Source organism: Phalangium opilio, unplaced genomic scaffold, assembly GCF_054372755.1.
Source record: "Phalangium opilio isolate 3A_F unplaced genomic scaffold, DU_Popi_V2 ptg000003l_1, whole genome shotgun sequence".
Classification (NCBI taxonomy): domain Eukaryota; kingdom Metazoa; phylum Arthropoda; class Arachnida; order Opiliones; family Phalangiidae; genus Phalangium; species Phalangium opilio.
In genome coordinates, this window is record NW_028324145.1 from 2,102,554 (window position 1) to 2,113,841 (window position 11,288).

The following is an 11,288-nucleotide window of genomic DNA, read 5'->3' on the forward strand; positions in this document are numbered from 1 at the left end:
CATTCCACATGGACACCAGGCATATTGAAATGGCTGTTTATATATTACTTAAGCTATACTACAACTGTATATAGAATAATCCTTTGTTTAGTGATTTCATGAAGAAAACTAAGACCTAGACTCCGGCGGGTATATCAAGTATTATCCGCAATAGGCTTAGTGAAACAAAGAGTAAATAATTGAGGCCTGAGGTGAAGCAAACTTTGGGCTTTGATTTTCGTGTGTGAAATGAAGAGACATCAACGGTTCAGAGTGAGCCGAAAGTTAAATAGACTCTTAAATAATCAGGTTAAGATTTTATAATAGAAGAAAAGATCGTGGTGGCAATTAGAATAGTAAAAGGGCTAATGGTAAGCGGGTAGTAGCTAAAGACTTTTTATTCTCTTTATGGTGCGCATTGACTATTAGTGCGTCTAGCTACAATTTAGCTTTGGTGTTATTTAACGATAACATTCATGTTGGCAAACTAAGAATATTGTTGAGGTGAGACGAGACGACAGTGTTTACACTGCAAACCAGTTGTGAATGTAGCTATCAGTATATACGGTAAACAGCTGAAGCGTAGACTTCATTTCCTGTTCTTTTCCCCATTGACTGATTTCCATGTGTCCAAGATTTATCCATATTGAATGTAAAATGTCGTCTGCTTTACTGTATATTCGCTATGCTTGGAATACTGCTTCAATATTTCGTAAATTTTACATAAAAAAAAGAGAAATAATTCCATATCTAGGTAAATAAGTTTGTAGTAGTAGACCTCTTGACTCGGAGAGGTAATATTTTGGTTTTCCCAACTTGTTTCACCTGGATTCAACAAAACGGGCCTCGTTCGAATTCCATTATAATACAGCTTGTATCATATACCCCCAGCAAGGTAGGGGTCGAGTCCGAAGGGAATCGTTTACCGAGAGCGGGAAGGAGAGAGGATGGGGGGGGGGAGAGTAACCTGAACGGGAAATCTTATTAACATGGAGCTCTAGCTATTTAATTAATTAGAAGTAATTAAAAGCCACGGTAATTACCACCGCTTTTTGTTCAGTAGTGAGGTAAAAGGGCGAACTCGGACGCGGATTATACAAATGAGATGAGAAGAGAGAGTAATTGGCAGACCAAACTTCAGTCACTGGGTAAAGGAGGAGCTATAAAACGTATGATGTCACAATAAAAGCCAAGACCATCAAGCTAACAGGATATTATTGGTCTATTAATTAAGATGAAAAATTTTAATCTTGTTGAATTGTTTCTCATTGGGGTTTTTTTGTATAAAACTGTGTAAGTTTTTATTGTCCACTACAATCGTTTCAATAATAATTTCCCGAGTTGCCAGTCACTCTGCGTAATCAGCACCTTTGACTGTATTAAAAAGCGTAATCTTTAAAAAGCGCTGTCGTCGACAGGGGCAGGGCGGAGAGAGGGGTAAAATGATTACGAGCATAATATTCAGTTTTCAGGGACTATGAGAGTGATTAGCCCCTCGGAAATACCAAGATTTCCACGATACTTCCAGTGAATTTCTTCTCCACACAAAATTAAAATGTAAAACTTAAAACTGAAATAAATTTTTGGTCTCAAAACGGGATTAAATCATTAAAATAAACTGGAATTAATTTATTTACCTTTATTTATTTATTTTTTTTTTTGGATAAATAGTTTTTCTGCGAGTTTTCACCTCAAATAGAATTAACTCTTATTTTATTAGGTTTTGAATCCATAGAACTTGACTGTCATCATCTTTGAAAGCTTGGAATACTTATGTTGTTGCATAAGTTCATAAGATATTCCATGCGTTTGTCACTAGCTACTAAGACCTTGTCATGAAGTGACGTAGGTGAAACGTCATAGATTCTCTTAAAGCGACACCTGGCAGTACAGGCTAAATAGGAAGTTGGACTGCAAAACCGAGTGTAGTCAATTCTCGCGTCATTCTCGAACTAGTTCTCAGTAAGTCTCTAGCATTACGAAGTATAGGCAGTGTCATACTTATGAAACATATCTGATAAACTTATGATAACTGTATATACAATACTGGCCCTTTTATGACCAAAAAAATGTTTCAATTTTTGAGCCGTGACAGTTTTAGATCAAAATATCTTATTGAGACGAATGAGTAAAGCTTCTTAACAATGCCTTTTTAGGCCTAACCTTTAATTCAAAGCTTACCCATACCCCCCGAAGGGGGGTTATTATGAACTCCTCAAAGCAGTAATATTAATGCCTAACAGAAGCAGATAAAAATTTAGGGTGCGCTCGGAGTTGACTTATTTTTACAATACCGCCTTTCAAAATATTGCCTAATTTTCTTTTTTATTTGTTATATTTTCCTCCTAATATCCGGTTCACCGTATTTCAACCAATAAGAGGGCAGAGAAAGATGCGCGCGCACACCGGAAGCTTAGAGGAATACTTTCAAAGCTAGAACACTCCAGCAAAGCCTTCTACCACGGAGCTGTATTGTAGAAGGAGTAGAGACTCGTAGCTTCCCCTCTATTAACAAAAGCTAGACCTTATTTGTCCATAAAAAGGGGGTATGAATTTTGACCCTCCCTCCAAACCTAGGCGAGCCAATGTAAACAATAAAGATGGCCGCGAGCTACGAACGTTCAGCCTTTCAGGAGGGTTAAGCCTCGGTCATGTGTGTATTGAGTCCGGGTGACGGGAATTTCTCAAGCGTTTGCAAATCTTATTTAAATTTTTATTTTTACTATTATTTCTACTTATATTAATTATAATATGGAAAATATTCAAAGAATTAAGCCGGGAAAGAAGAAAACGACGCCTTCTTTAAAACACGTGACGTCAGAGATTGTTTACATTGGCTCTGTATGGGCGAAAATTGTGCGCGGAGCACTAGTACGCTTATGTCTAGGCCCTAGAGGCCTAGTCTCTACTCCTTCTACAATACAGCTCCGTGCTTCTACTCCCCCACTTTGTTCTCAGGGCCGGATTAAGCAATTTTGCACCCGGGGGCGAGATAATTTGCGCCCCCTTAAACCGGAAAAAAAGGAACTGCACATGTTGCTAGGGGGAATTGTTTAACTCAATGCGCCCCCAACAAGCCTTGCGCCCGGGGGTTAGTGCCCCCTCAGTCCCCCTTTAATCCAACCCTGTGGGCTGTTCTCCTTCTCCTTTAGGTGAATCCTCTCGTACTTCTTGGTATTTCTTTCTGTAACCCTTATCACACTGGGTCTTTCCAGTACCTCGTGGGTCCCTTATATTTTCGTGTTTTTTTAAAACACGTGCTTTTATGCTTTTAATCTTAGCCTTGAACTTAAGTTTTAAAACTATACAATGCGATTTGGTTTGGCAAACCTGTCGTTCTATATTGTTACTTCAATAATAGGGAAAATGACCTGGAAGGTCATGGGGAGGGTTTTATAATGGAGATATTCTCAAAAATACCAATATCTGTGAATAATGGAACGAACGTGACCAATCCACCTGCACCAATGCAGTAGGTGAACCGTGTCCATGACGGGCATTGTTTGGCCAGCTATATTGAACGTCAACATCCAATTGCTTCTATAGATATTTGTTTACATTTATTTTAAGAACGGAATTTTTGAAGTTGTTTTGAAGCTAAATTTTAAATTTGGAAGACAATTTGGAGATATTATATTGTGAATATTGAATGTTTGTAAATTCATAGGTAAATTCGACTATACATCTAATAAATTTAATTTCTTACGTTCATATAAATTCAATTTATTACGTTCATATAAATTTAATTTCTTACGTTCTTATAAATTTAATTAATAAAGGGCACCAAGGCCTTCGCTAACAATTTTAGAAAGAGGGCGCGAGATCGTCCGGTTTATATTAGGTTAAGACAAGTACGAAAAGTTGGGAAACCCAACGTATTACCTCTCCGTGTCGAGATGACTATCACTGCCCCCTTAAACAACCTAAATATGCATCTATCGCTTTTTATTGCTTTGCAACCGCAGGAAGTTTATTTTAAAATAGTAAATTGCACGGGCCTTGGTAGATATAGGAGGCAATGAACAATAGAAATCCTTTTAAATTTATTTCCTCTCGAATTTTTGCTTTCCCCTCAAAGAAATTCTCTATTGTCCATCTTCAGTTCACTAGAACCACATTGCACGGCTTTCAGTTAGCTAGAACCCTTCCATCTTCTAGCCCAGCGGGGATTCGAAAATCGGCACGGTCGCTCTATTGTTAGTCTCGATGCTCGGTTTTCAGTTTGCTAGAACCTGTTTCGCTGGAAGTCGGCCTTTAAGAAAACCAGGTTGTCAAACAACAGAGTCTGTTTATCCCCGACTTTTGAAAAATACAAAATATTGATCATAGAAAAAACACTAACAATGAGCATGCCACTCTTCTTATACTCAGACCTAAACTCAGTTCTACGAAAACACAAACAGTACTCCAAGAAAGAATTCAAAATTTTATTGTGTTGGATAGAATTTTTTTCGCTATTATTAAACCCCGTTAGCTACCCCAAATTCCTAGAATTTGTTATTTAAAGTTCTTTGTGCCTAACAGGTGTACAGGGCCAAGTACAATGGCAACTTAAAAGTCCTACGTCGCGGTACAAATCTACTTAGTACAGCTTGTAACGACTTTTTATATTAATTAACCAACTTTTCCCTATCCCTTTAAAATATGTTCATTATCCCTTTAAAATATGTTCATTATCCCTTTAAAATATGTTCATTATCCCTTTAAAATATGTTCATTATCCCTTTAAAATATGTTCATTATCCCTTTAAAATATGTTCATTATCCCTTTAAAATATGTTCATTATCCCTTTAAAATATTTATTTCCCTGATTATTCACAGTGCCTCAAAAATAAATTCCCCTTTGACCCTTTTGTAAAGGCCTTAACGCTGGTCGTTGGCTGACAAAGAAAAGGTCATCCGCCCTTTGCTAGCTTTCTTTAGGCCAGGAGAAAAGCGATGCTACATTCAAATTATTAAAACCGTGAAGTTACCCCCATGTTTATTTACTGGGTTCATAGCATCCCCCGAAATGAATATTATTCTTAAACACCACATTGAGAGTTACCAAGTGTATTTTTGTAAAGTGTATTCTATTGTATAAAGTTAAAATATCGAAAGCAATGTATATAGAAATAGTAACAAGCGCGAAGATGGGTTTTTAACCCTCAATACGAAAAGCAAAGAAGAGGCTCGCGAAACCACGAACATCTGACGAAGAGGTTAAAAGAGGACAATACTCTCAGGCGACCTGCGTCACAAATACCCTAGCAAGCCAGCAAAAGATTTGGCCAACGATATCATATAAGCCCAAGACTTTCAATAGATCGTCGTCTTTTAATTTCGGTCGTTAAAGCCAGAGGTTATGCCCAATACCCTCCAGCCGAAGGATACACAGAAGTTGCCCTCGATGCTGGACAGACTCTGCCGGACGCTACTCGCTAATTTCTAATGCCGATGCCGTACACCGCTTTACAATTCCGCTGCCGTATGCCGACCAAAAACCTCGGAGCTCGGACGCCAGAGTGTTCCCTAAGAGGGCCCTCCAAAAACCGTAAAGCAAGTAGTCCACTTAGCCTTGCGAAACCGTATCGTTACCGTTTTAAGTTCGCAAATCATCCGAAAGAGGGCGCCCATTACCTTAGTCCGAAAGCCTCGTTTAAGAATCGTTATCAGATGGCGTTCTGTTCGTATTTGGATATGTGACGTTACATTAACGATACGGTTTCACAAGGCTTGGTGGACTCAAAGAGGGTAGAAAGAGGGGGAGTAGAAGCTAGCGGCTTTGGCGAGGCATTTTGGGTGTTCTCGCTTTTCTTTTTTATTTGTTTGTTATATTTTCCTCCTAATATCCGGTTCACCGTATTTCAACCAATAAAAGGTCAGAGAAAGATGCGCGCGCACACCGGAAGCTTAGAGGTAAACTTTCAAAGCGAGAACACTCCAGCCAAGCCTTCTACTCCCCCTCTTTCTACCCTCTTTGGTGGACTACTTGCTTTAGACGTAAACCATCCGCGCTAACCCGAACCACGCGTCCCGCGTACCGTTCCCGCCAAAAAGACGTTTCGTTCCTTGTTAGGAAGCGCACATCGTAAGATGGACTTCTAAAAGGCTACGTGCCTTGCGCTAACCCGAACCCCGCGTCCCGTGTGCCGTTCCCGCCAAAAAGAGCACACATCGTAAGATGGACTTCTAAAAGGCTATGAGCCTCGTGCCACCGTTTTTCGTACTCTGGACTCTACGTTTCACGTATCGTTATGATCTTGTTAATTTAGTTTTAAGTTATTGTTAGGTTAAAAGTTAAAGGTCATGACCAGTAGAATTATTATTAGCTTAGGTTTATTATTTTATGGTTAAGAATAATTAAATGATTAATCTTGGTAACTCTCAAAACAGTAGTTTTTTACCTCTCCGAGTGACGTATGTCACGGAGAGGTTCTAATTTCGACGTGTCTGTCTGTCTGTCTGTCTGTCTGTCCGTCTGTCCGTTGTTACACCCACGTGACCGCGTTCGCAGTTTGCAAATCGGAGCAAACGTGTATTCAATTTCCAGACCGCATTTACAGTCCCGGAAATTGTATTCCACTTACAGGCTATTATTCCATTGCCTGTCTAACAACTCTGTTCATTTGTCCACCCCACATGGACACCAGTCTGAACTTACTAGCTTCTAAACACCACCATCTTCTAGTCTTTCGCCCATTCCACATGGACACCAGTTTCTACTTATTGGCTTCTAAACACCACCACCTTCTCGTCTTTGTCCATTCCACATGGACACCAGTCTGTACACCTGGCTTCTAACACCACCATCTTCTGGTCTTTGTTTTTGTCCATCCCACATGGACACCAGTCTTTACACCTGGCTTCTAACACCACCATCTTCTGGTCTTTGTCTTTGTCCGTCCCACATGGACACCAGTCTGTACACCTGGCTTCTAACACCACCATCATCCTTAAGGTTAAGACATACGCGGCGATCGGCTAGGGTTACGAGAAACGTCTAGCCTTCCAATGGAGGGGTCTTCCTCCAAGGTTCACGCAATTGCGATGTTCTTATCTACAGCTGCGGTTCGAATCCTTTATATACTACCTATTTTAGTAAGGCGAAGCAACCGGCGTATGCTTCATTTCAAACGCCAATATTAGTCAAGTCTCTCAAGAATGTTTAATTGTTCTTTTTTAAAGCGATGTAACGTTCAATAAGGCGAATAACTAACGAAGAAAATATTAAATATTAATTATATTTATTTTAATATTTAAGATAATCTTGTTTCTCAATTCAAAATTAATACGGAAAGAGTTAAAAAGCAGTCTATGTTATTGTCTGTGTGTGTCCGTCCGTTATTACACTAGTGCCGCAGTGCGCTGCGTTAGAAGTTCGTTTTGCTTTGATGTGTAAAGAAATCCTACAGAACCATAATATTCCCTTTATCCTTAATATAAAGTGAATATGATGAAATATTTTTCGTAATTATGATGCATTTAGTGCTTTTGTAGCTTTAAAGCTCTGTTTCATTTTGATATTCCAAAGAGTTTTTTTAATATTATTATTTGAAGTGGCTGTTTATATATTACTTAAGCTATACTACATCTGTATATAGAATAATCCTTGGTTTAGTAATTTCATGAATAAAGCTAAGATCTAGACTCCGGCGGGCATATCTAGTATTACTTGCAATAAGCTTAGTGAAATATAGAGTAAATAATTGAGGCCTGAGGTGAAGTAAGCTTTGGGTTTTGATTTTCGTGTCTGAAATGAAGAGACATCAACGGTTCAGAGTGAGCCGAAAGTTAAATACACTATTAATTAATCAGGTTAAGATTTTATAATAGAAGAAAAGATGATGGTGGCAATTAGATTAGTAGGGCTAAGCTACAGAGTTTTATTCTCTTTATGGTGCGCATTGACTATCAGTGCGTATAGCTACAATTTAGCTTTGGTATTATTTAACGTTAACACTCATGTTGGCAAACTAAGAATATTGTTGAGGTGAGACGAGACGATGGTGTTTACACTGCTAACCAGTTGTGAATGTAGCTATCAGAATATAGGGTAAACAGCTGAAGCGTAGACTTCATTTCCTGTTCTTTTTGCCATTAACTGATTTCCATGTGTCCAAGATTTATCCTTATTGGAAGTAAAATGTCGTCTGCTTTACTGTATATTCGCTATGCTTGGAATACTGCTTCAATATTTCGTAAATTTTTACTTCAAAAAGAGAAGTAATTCCATATCTAGGTAAAAAACTTTGTAGTAGTAGACCTCTTGACTCGGAGAGGTAATATTTTGGTTTTCCCAACTTGTATTCACTATAAAATCCCCTAGACACAACTGACCACGTGATTAATTTATACACTATTTATATATATATTCTTCGACACCACGATGAAAAGAAAAGTTTTCTACCGGGTTCAAAAGTATCAGTCTTACCGAGTAACGATATTCTATATTGAATTTTTCAGCTAGGGTTGTTTATGGGATTATGGCTAGCACTGTCGCCTAGCAGGCGCTCTTTTTACCTCTCCGAGTGACGTATGTCACGGAGAGGTTCTAATTTCGACGTGTCTGTGTGTGTGTGTGTGTGTGTTTGTGTGGGTGTGTGTGTGTGTGTCTGTCTGTTGTTATTGACTTACACCCCAGGGGACCGTGTTCGCAGTTTCCGAATTGAAGCAAATGTGTTCGCTATTTCCGGACCGTATTCACAGTTCCCGGAAATTTCAAAACTTGAATCTATCCACAAATCAACTGGCCACTATTACTTCATCTGACTAGTCAATTGTCTATTCTACATGAATACCAATCTGTACTTATTGGCTTCAAACACCACCATTTTGTGGTCTTTGTCCATTCCACATAGACACCAGTCTGTACTTACTGGCTTCTATCACCATCATTTTCTGGTCTTTGTTTTTGTCCATCCCACATGGACACCAGTTTGTACACCTAGCATCTAACACCACCATCTTCTGGTCTTTGTTTTTGTCCATCCCACATGGACACCAGTCTGTACACCTGGCTTCTAACACCACCATCTTCTGGTCTTTGTTTTTGTCCATCCCACATGGACACCAGTCTGTACACCTGGCTTCTAACACCACCATCTTCTGGTCTTTGTTTTTGTCCATCCCACATGGACACCAGTCTGTACACCTGGCTTCTACTCCTTAAGGTTAAGACATACGCGGCGATCGGCCAGGGTTACGAGAAACGTCCGGCCTCCCAATGGTGGGGCTTCCACCAAAGGTTCACGCAATTGCGCTGTTCTTATCCATAGCTGCGATTCGACACCCTTATATACTACCTATTTGATGAAGGCGAAGCAACCGGCGTATGCTTCATTTCAAACGCCAATATTAGTCAAGTCTCTCAAGAATGTTTAATTGTTCTTTTTCAAAACGATGTAACGCTCAATAAGGCGAACAACTATCGAAGAAAATATTTAATATTAATTATATTTATTTTAATATTTAATATAATCATGTCTCTCAACTCAAAATTAATACGGAAAGGGTAAAACAGCAGTCTATGTGTTTGTCTATATGTGTCCGTCCGTTGTAACACTAGTGCGCTGCGTTAGAAGTTCGTTTTGTTTTGATGTGTAAAGAAATCCTTCAGAACCTTAATATTCCCGTTTTCCATAATATAAAATGAATATGTGGAAATATTTTTCGTAATTATGATGCATTTAGTACTTTTGTAGCTTTAAAGCTCCGTTTCATTTTGATATTCCAAAGATTTTGTTTAATATTATTATTTAAAATGGATGTTTATATATTACTTAAGCTATACTACATCTGTTTATAGCATAATCCTTTTTTAAAGTCACAGTGAATACAAGCACAACGCTGCTATGTTGGTCTAATGAACTTTTATTTGTCAATAGGCCTAGTGAACCAAAAAGTAAACGTTTGGGTTTGGTCTTCGTTTCTGTATGCAGAGACATTAACGGTTCAGAGTGAGCCGAAAGTTAAATACAAATTTAAATAATTAGGCTTAGATTTTATAATCATGGTGGAAATCTGGGCCGCGTTCAGCAGAGCGCAGCGCTGCTAGCAGTGTCCTACATAACGGGATTTTGCTTTTGAATTTTGACGTCACGGTGCTTAGCGCTGAGCTAGCGCGGTCTTCAAAGAAAATAGTCGGCTCTTTGGATAACGTGACGTAAAACGCGTAGTTCTCAGCTTGGCGAATAAACCATGGAGGAATTAATACAAATAACTTTATGGGACTAAGCTATATAATTGGCGTGAAACCAGTTGATCACCCGAGAATTTTAAGAGATATGTTATTTTCTAATTTTAATTATAAAAGTTGTTATCTATCTCTATAAATATGTTATCCTACAATTTTTGTTAAGCCTTGGTGCCTTGCACGCTTTATTGCGCTAGCGTCATTTATAAAACGCCGATGACCGGAGAAAAGCTATGACGACAGAGCTCACCGGTAAACATTTCCAAAATCCGCTGTCTTTTTTGGTGAGCTCTGCTGAACGCAGCCCAGACCAGTGAAAGGTCTGATCGTAATCGGATAATAGCTTCGTGTTTTCATGCTTTTTATGGTACGCATTTACTTTCAGTGTGTGTAGCCACAAATAAGCTTTGGTGTTATGTGACGTTAACAGTCATGTTGTTAAACTAAGAAAATCGTTGAGGTGAAACGAGAGGATAGTGTTTACATGCCAACCCTGTTGTGAATATGGCTTTGAACATAGAGGGCATACAGTTGAGGAGTAGAAAATTGGGCCTTTACAAACACGTAAAGGTAATATCCCTCCAAAGTTTTATCTCTTCATTTCCCGTTTTTCCCCCATCGGATGATTTTAATGTGTACAAGTATATCATTATTGGATGTAAAATGTCGTCTGATTTACAGTAAATTTGCTATGCTTTGTATACTGCTTTAATATTTCATAAATTTTAACTTAAGAAACATTTCCATATCTGGCTAAATAAGTTTGTAAGTAGTCGTCTTGACTCGGAGAGGTAATATTTTGGTTTTCCCAACTTGTTTCAACTAAAAATAAGATAAGGACCGTCCTGTCCATCAACTTTAACCTTGAAAGCTTTTCTTTGAGGAAGGGTTGCTTGTGTACCATAAGTTTATAAGTGATATGTTCCGCTCCATAAGTATAACACTAGCTATACAAGTTCGTAATGCTACTGAGGTGAGACTTACAGTCCTCGAGATAACTAGTTCGAGAAGGAGAACGACGGAAGTCCTAAGCTACACTCGATGGTGGTTAATTTTGCGGGACCAAGTTCCATCTAGGTCCTATTTAGTCTGAACTTACTAAGCCCAAATTTGACGGCAGCGTCTCACCAGGCG